We start from the raw sequence: 8,998 nt of genomic DNA on the forward strand, positions 1-8,998 counted from the left end.
ATTAAGTTGAAGGAATCTTCTTTTTGGCATCACACTAGCAAATAGTGTTTTAGCCTGATATTCACATTTCAATGGCATAGAATTATACACAGCAATGACAACAAGGACCAAGGTCATAGAAAAATTTAAAAATTCTTTATTTTATATTTGATATATGCATTAGAATTTAAAAATACTGCCCCACCCCATCTCCTACCCAGCCAGTGTTTCTCAGTGGTTGAGCATTGATCTATGAACCAGGAGGTCACAGTTCTATTCCCTGTCAAGGCACATACCTGGGTTGTGGGCTAGATCCCCAGTGAGGGGCATGCAGGAGGCAGCTGATCAATGATTCTCTCTCATCCTTGATGTTTCTATCTCTCTCTCCTTCTTCCTTCCTCTCAAAAATCAATAATAAAATATATTTTTAAACTATTCCCCCCCAATTTTTTGTAAATGTAATAAATGTTTTATACATAACTCTTACTACTAATGATGATGATTATAACAATAATCCTATATAATAAAAGCCTAATATGCAAACTGACTAAACAGCAGAACGACTGGTGGAACAACCAGTGCTGTGACACTCACTGATCACCAGGGGACAGATGCTCAACTCAGGAGCCGCCCCCAGCCCGCAGGCTCCAGGCCAGCCAAGGCTGGGGCCAGTGAGCCCCCCACACCCCCATTGCCCCACCAGTTGCCCCACAGATTGGCCCTGATCGCTGGCCAGGCCTAGGGAATCCTACCCATGCAGGAATTTTGTGCACCGGGCCTCTAGCAGTAATATAAAAGAATTCCATTTTCTCACCACTTTTCATAATATCCCTCCCTCCTAGTGACTGTCCTGGTTTTAACATTGAAAATCCTGTGGCAGAAATCCTGTAGCACAGGCAAACCAGAAAGATTCATGTAGCTATTTGGTCTTCTTGGAGGTAATAATTTCCCTTTATTTTCACTTGCATAATTTGCTATACACATAATCTTATATTTGTTTCAAATGCTATATCATTCTACTAAATCTCCATTTTTAATAAGGAACTCTTTTCCATAATACTTTTCTTCTTTTCTGAGTCGATCCACATTTGTAGTTTGACCCTTCACTTTCTGAGGCACATCATTCTTTCCTCAGAAAAAGTGCAAAAATGTATACCTACAAGTCATTTCATTAAAAAAAAGAGAAATATTGTACCCACATACTGAGTGGATATTTTGGTTTGGCATAATATTTAAGGATGGAGATTTTTGCCTTCAGAATTTGAAGACAATTATTTTCTAGAATCCATAGTTGCTATTAAGAAATCTGAAATCATTATAAGCATCTTATGTATGTGGCACTGTCTCCTCTGTTTAGAAGACTTTACAATCTCCCCTTTAGCACTGATATTTGGAAATTTCATGATAATTGGCCTTGGGGTAAGACTTTCTCATTGATTGTATCAGGCAGTCTGTAGATTTGTGTACTTTATTCTAGAACTTTTCTTGGGTAATTTCTTTCACTTATTTTGTCCATCTGTGCTTTCTGAAACTTTTTGGTCAGAAATTATTCTTTTTAGATTGATTCTATAAGTAACTTTTACTTCATATTTTCCAACTTTACATGTTTTTGTTTTTTCTAAAAGACTTTCTTAAATTTACCTTTATAACTTCTAGTTGACCTATTTTCTTACAATGCTTTAACATGCAAGAGTTATTTCTGTTTATGATTTTCCTTTTAATATAATTTAAAAATTTTTCATGCATTAACACTTCATTGTGGAGAGTAAATATTTAAATATTTTTAGAGTTATCTCTCTTTCCTTTAGACTGACATATCATTTCTCTATATTTCTCTCAGCCTTCCATTTTGTAGTCTTTTCTCAAGTGTCAGGTGATCTTTACTTGTTCCTTTTTATATAAAATAGGGGCATCAAAATATCAGTTTAGAAGCCCTTTGTATACTAATGAACAAAAGGACAAGGTACTAATTAATATGGTAATTGGGTGGGCAACTGGCTTTTTTGCTATGGCACTTTTCCACAATATGAATGTGGACATATCATTGCTCTGAGGATTTTCAGATTATCTGGAGATGCTGTTTCCAATAACCCTCCAGGGAAGGATTGACAGTCACTGTTGTTGTTTAGGTTCCCAGCAGGGGCATATACCTGACCACTTAGTGTACAAATGTTCATTTTATTTCCTTGTTTTAAACTATGTGCCTCACCTGCACCTTTCCTCATGTGTGCTCCTAGATAAATTTCTCTAGAAGAATGCTTAAAAATTCTGCCTGTAGAGTAGACATGTAATTCCTAATATTCTTTGCATTGGTATGAGAAACGGGTGGGCATATATTTAGTGTAATTGTTTTTAAATGATCTCTCTTTTTTCATTCCCACTCTTTACTTTTTGCTAGGTCTTATAAATCTCTGGAGTTTTTCAGGGAAAATCACTCACATCCTCTTCTCATGAATGTATGCTGTATCTTCATCATTATAAAGTCAGTGACAGCTGTTTGATCTGCTTTCCATTTCTTTTTCTTTTTTTTGCAAAAAGTTGCCATATTATGTCCCATCTCTGTTGATTTATGCCAATTTTATTTCTTTACCTTTTTTTTATAATGGGTTCTGGAAGAGATAGAGATAATCAGATGACCAACTGACCTCTTTTTAATGAATGGTGAAGATCCCATTGATTAAAAAATGGCCTCAATAGTGGCAGTAGTGCCAGAAGTAGCCATAGTTGATTTAGTAGAGATAGTTTTAGTCATTATATCAGTTACAACTAAGAGTATTTACTAGAAATTCGTATTTACTACCCGTGCCTCAATGCATATAATTTATAGTGCCTTATAGCTTAGAGACACCTTTAGAGACATTTGATTTTATTTCACATGATTTTTATAATAACTCTGTGTAAAGGGGTGGACATATGCCACTAATCATTACATACACATCTCACTTTACAGATATGAAATCTAAGAATCAAGGATGTTAAATAGTTGACTCAACTTTGCTCAACTAGTAGGAGCTGAAGAAAAGTCTAGTCAGTCTTTCTTTTCTAGATTTTATCACCCATGATGGCAGTTTGCAGAGGAAGTTTGAAGCATTATTGTGAGTTTGATCTTGAACATTTTTCAGACTACTTGAAGTCTTGTGATTCTTGCTATCACAATAGAATATGTTTTCTTCAAGAAATAAGTTTTTAGAAAGTTATAGTAGCTCAGATGTTTCATTATTATAAATTCTGAAATAGAGGGAAAATTTGCTTATTAAAAGGTGTTACTATAAATTGGATATCTATAATAGTCCTCATGTACAACATGACTAAAATCAAATGAAGTAGCCCTTTTCTATCCCTTGGTTTCTATTCATTTAGGCATCCAGTTTTGGAACAGTATATTCTTTGACTCCATATTCCTCACTTGTCCTTCTCCCTGAAGCCCCACATTTCTAGTTGTATGGATTTGACCTCTTCTCCGTCATTCCTATTAAGTCCACTGTAGCTTAGGTGCTTACCTAGACTTCTTTCCGAGCACTTGCCTACAATTGACAGTAAGCCCTGTGCCAGATTCATGTCCTCAAAGCATAGCTTTGTTCAAGCCACTGCATCGTTTACACTTGCTGATTAGGGTCAACATTTTCTACCACTTTTTTCTTTCATTCTTTTCATCATATTCTTTGAACAATTTTGAAACATCTTTCTGCATATTCCCGTTCTTGAGCATTTGCACCAGTTTGCCTAATATCCCTTCCTCAATTCACCCCCCCAATACCTTAAAATGTCTTATAAGCTTATTAAATTTGTATCATTATCCAGGAGCAATCACTCAGACTACCTCCTCTACAAGGTTATTTCTTACTAAATTTTATCAGCTATATATAATATCTTTCTTATGTAAAATCAGTTTGTTTTTCTCCATACTGCTTAAAAATACAACATATTCTCTAGAATATAACAGACTACCTTTGACAAGAAGTTAGAAAGGAGAGCCCTGGCCCGTGTGGCTGAGTGGTTGAAGCATCAGCTAGCTCACCAAAGGGTTGAGTACCTGGGTTGTAGGTTGATGTTTCTCTCTTTCCCTCTTTCCCTCCCTCCCTTCCACTCTCTCTGGAGAAAAAAAATATTATTGGGTGAGGATTAACAACAAAAATGTTAGAAGAAATTGAAATTATTTCTATGAATACAGAGGAGGTATTTTATTGTGCTGTATAAGTGAAACATGCTTTTTAAAAAGTGGAATTATAAGAATGTAGGCAGCTAGTCTTTTGTCCATACATGTCAGTGCTTCAAGCTTCTTACTGCATTAATTTCAATGAATATGAAAGGAAGATTTTGAAGAACAGAAGAGTGACATGGAGAGGAAAGGTCAAGATAGATAAGAAAGGCCTAAAGAAAAAATAAATTGTGAGCTTTCAGATGAAATATAGATAAGTGATCAGAAAAAATGCTTACATGACATTTGTCAACTCCTTTCTGGGTTATAAAAGAACCTCAAAGGCTAGGATCTTACACCATATTTTTCATCTTTCCAAATGTGCATTGTTTAAATTCTGGCAGATATAAGCTTTGTTGGCCGCGTTAATTTAAGAAGAATTCTTAACTTCCTTGCCTACTCAGATCACAACAATCTTAACTGATATGTTAGATTCTGCTTTACCTGATCCTGCTATCTTTTAAAATAGAAGTTTCATCTTTGCTCTGGATCTTCATGAAGTTTACCAAAGAATTTATTCGAAAAGAGTCCCAACTATGGAGTGATAGCTATAAATTGTTTCCTATTTAGTCATTGCAAACATGGTTGTAAACCATGAACAATAAATGTTTAATGAGTTCAGAGTATAAGTTCCCAATTTTTCCTCAATATAGAAGGAGTTAGCCAATATGGTTTAGAAAATTTTCTCTCTTCTGTTCTGGTTCTTATTCTTTTCTTTTCCTTCAATTTCTGCTGAGTCCCCTGCATATTCCTAAACTGTATTTACCTCATGGAGTTTTTTGCTGCAATGCCACTCTTTCGTATCAAAAATCATGTGGTCACACTAGCCAGTTTGGCTCAGCAGATAGAGCGTCGGCCTGAGAACTGAAGGGTCCCAAGTATGATTCCAGTCAAGGGCACATGCCCAGGTTGGGCAATCAAACCCCAGTGGGAGACTTGCAGGAGACAGCCGATCCATGATTCTCTCTTTTCATGGATGTTTCTATCTCTCTCCCCTCTTCCTTCCTCTCTGAAATCAATAATATTTATGTATATTATATATACATATATATACATACATATTTCAAAAAAACAACCATGTGGTCATTCTCTATTCACTTTCTTAGACTTTTATTAGCGCTTTGGTGGAAGGAAATTTACTTCTCTCTAATGGGCTTTGCAAAATGCCATCTATAAATTAGTGTTCAGAAATTTTGTTTTTTCATCTTGATCATGAGATGCTACAGCTTATTGTGTCCTCTGTTCTTCAAATTCTTTTATGTTTTCTTTATATTCTGCTCCAGCTGTGATAAAAAGAGTAAAACTAAAACTAGAACTATCATATGATTTGCCACGCCCTCTGCTGGGAATACTAGTATACCTGAAGGAAATGAAAACCGTACTTTAAAGAGATCTGCACTCCAATGTTCATTGCAGCATTATATACAATAGCCAAGATATGGAAAAAAACAAACAAACCTATAGATACTTAGGATAAATGGATAAAGAAGTTTTGAGATTACATATGCCACAATGGCATATTATTCAGCCTTAAAAAAGGAGATTCTGCAATTTACACCAACATGGGTAAACCTGAAGGACATTATGCTAAGTGAAATAAGCTAGACACAGAAAGGGAAAAAAACAACAACACAAAAAAACAACACTACATAATCTCACTTATATGTGGAATCTAAAAAAGTTAAATACAGGGCAGGAAGGTGGGGTCAAAGGGGACAAATTTATATCATATAGGATGACTATGTCTAGAGATCTAATATGCAGTTATACCTCAGAGATAGTATGAGTACAGTTTCATACCACTGCAATAAAGCAAATGTCACAATAAAGTGAGTCACAATTTTTATTTCCCAATGCATATAGAAGTTATGTTTATATTATATTGTAGACTATTAACTATACAATGACAGTATGTCTAAAAAAATGTACAGAGTCACCCCTGAGCATGCTGGTTGCACAGTGTGTGAACCGAACACAGTCCCTGCCCACCCTCCTCTCTAGTACTTGCATCCCTTCATCTTCATGGTGCCTGAGAAAATGCATTATGGGGAGGAGGGGGTGGAGACTTTCACTTTCCAGGCAGAAATTGCCTAACTCATGTCTCTCATCACCATTACTTGTTACTCCAACTAGGAAATTTTCCTTTGGGATTGATTAGTAATGCTTCTGATGGCGTGGACAAGATATGCTATGAGAGCCTGACTGCCGCTTCCAAGTTGGACAGTGGTAAAGAGCTGAAAATTTACATAATCTGTGAACCCCAAGGACTCACACTCACTTTGGGGGACACAGACCTTGGCATAACCAAAGCTGATCTCATAAATCATCTGGGAATCATTGCCAAGTCTGGGAGAAAAGCATTTATAGAGGCTCTTCAGGCTGGTGCAGACATCTCCATTATTGGACATTTGGTGTTGGCTTTTATTCTGCCTACCTGGTGGTAGAGAAAGTGGTTGTGATCACAAAGCACAATGATGATGAGCAGTATGCCTGGGAGTCTTCTGCTGAGGGTTCCTTCACTGTGCGAGCTGACTATGGGCTGGTACCAAAGTAATCTTCCACCTTAAAGATGACCAGAGGGAGTAGTTAAGAGGGAGGGAGGTCAAAGAATTGGTGCAGAAGCACTCACAGTTTATAGGTTATCACACCACCCTTTATTTGGAGAAGGAATAAGAGAAATAAATCAATGATGAAGCAGAGGAAGCAAAAGGGGAGAAAGATGCGGAAGATAAAGATGATGAGGAGAAACCCAAGATTGAAGACATGGGTTCAGATGAGGAGGATGATAGTGTTAAGGATAACAAAAAGAAAACAAAGATAATTAAGGAAAAATATATAGATCAGGAAGAACTGAACAAGAACAAGCCCATTTTGGACCAGACACCCTGATGACATCACTCAGGAAGAACATGGAGAGTTCTATAAGAGCCTTTCCAATGACTGGGAAGACCACTTGGCAGTCAAGCACTTCTCTGTAGAAGGTCAGTTGGAATTCAGGGCATTGCTATTCATCCTCTGAAGGGCTCCCTTTGACCACTTTGAGACCAGGATGAAGAATAAACACATCAAACTCTGTCTCCCATATGTTCATCATGGACAGCTGTGATGAGTTGATACCAAAGTATCTAAATTTCATCCATGGTGTGGTTGACTCTGAGGACCTTCTCATGAACATCCCCCAAGAATTGCTCAAGCAGAGCAAAATTTAGAAGGTCATTTTTAAAAAACATTGTTGAAGTGACTTGAACTCTTCTCTGAGCTGACAGAAGACAAGGATAATTATAAGAAATTCTAAGGCATTTTCTAAAAGCCTAAAGCTTGGAATTCATGAGGACTCTACTAATTGGTGATGCCTTTCTGAGCTTCTGTGCTATCACACCTCCTTGTCTAGAGATGAAATTATTTCATTTTCAGAACATGTCTCACACATGGAGACCCAGAAGTTCATCTACCCCTGGTGAGAGCGAAGAGCAAGTTGTCAACTCTACTGTTGTGGAGCAAGTGTGGAAGAGGTAGTATATATGATGGAACCTGTCAATGAGTGTGGTGTGCAGAAGGTCAGGGAGTTTGATGGGAAGAGCTCCGAGGAGAGCCTGGAGCTACATGAAGAGGAGAAGAAAATGGAAGAGAGCAGGGCCAAGTTTGAAAACCTCTGCAAACTCATGAAAGAAATATTGGATAAGAAGGTTGAGAGACGACAATCTCCAATGGGCTTGTCTTCACCCAGCTGCATTGTGACTAGTACCTACAGCTAGACAGCTAACATGAAGCACATCATTAAAGCCCCTCCCCCCACACACACACACTTTGGGACAACTCTCCAATGGGCTACATGATGGCCAGAAAGCTCGACTACCCCAATTGTGGAGACTGGCAAAAGGTGGAGGCAGACAAGGACAAGACTGTCAAAGACCTTGTGGTGCTGATGCTTAAAGTGTGTTGCTCCCTTCTTGCTTCTCACTTGAGGATCCACAGACCCACTCCAACCGCATCCACTGCATGATGAAGCTAGGTCTAGGCACTGATGAGGATGAAGAGACAGCACAAGAATCTAGTGCTGCTGTTCCTGGTGGGATCCCCTCCCCTTGAGGGTGATGAGGGTGCCTCTTGTATGGAAAAAGTAGGTTAGGAGTTTCTACCTGTAGACCTGTGACCTCTGTGTAGTGTCTTCATGGCTCCCCCAGCAGCCTGAGTGGCGCTGACCTCTCTGCTGGTGTCCAGTGTTGTTGTTTTGTGTGTGTGTGTGTGTGTGTGTGTGTGTGTGTGTGTGTGTGTGTGTGTGTGTGTGTTTTACTCTGTTGTCTGCCTAAAGCAGGTTACAAGGGCCTTAAACCTTCTCTTCTCACATTTGACATCAGGTTTGGATGTTGCGTATTGTGGGGGATTAGTTGTTGTTGGTTTTTGTTCTGAAATTAAAGTATTCAAAATAAAGAAGACACAGTTTTTAAAAAATGAAAATAAAAAAGTGTACTAGTATATACCTTAATTACTAATCATCATCTGAGCCTGTTGTAATACTGTATTGAATACTGGAAATTTGTTAAGAGTATAAATTTCAGGTGCTCTCGTCACATACACACACACACAAAAGTATGTGAGGAGATATGTTAATTAGCTAGAATATGGTAATCATTTCACTATGTATATGGACATCGAAGCATCAGATTATACACTTGTTTTCCTTTTTTTAATTAAATGTACTAGGGTGTCATTGGTTAATAAGACTATATAGGTTTCAATTATTTGATGCCTATATCTGTATCATGTATTGTGTGCCCATCATCCAAAGTCAAATTTTCTTCTCTCACAATATATTTGACT

General features: G+C 37.6%; 1 pseudogene; it reads left to right on the forward strand.

Annotated features, from left to right (window-relative positions):
• The first annotated feature begins 6,199 nt into the window (after positions 1–6,199).
• Positions 6,200–8,306, forward strand: LOC103292983 (heat shock protein HSP 90-beta-like; annotated as a pseudogene).
• Positions 8,307–8,998: the final 692 nt, after the last annotated feature.

This window comes from Eptesicus fuscus, chromosome 13, assembly GCF_027574615.1.
Source record: "Eptesicus fuscus isolate TK198812 chromosome 13, DD_ASM_mEF_20220401, whole genome shotgun sequence".
Classification (NCBI taxonomy): Eukaryota; Metazoa; Chordata; class Mammalia; order Chiroptera; family Vespertilionidae; genus Eptesicus; species Eptesicus fuscus.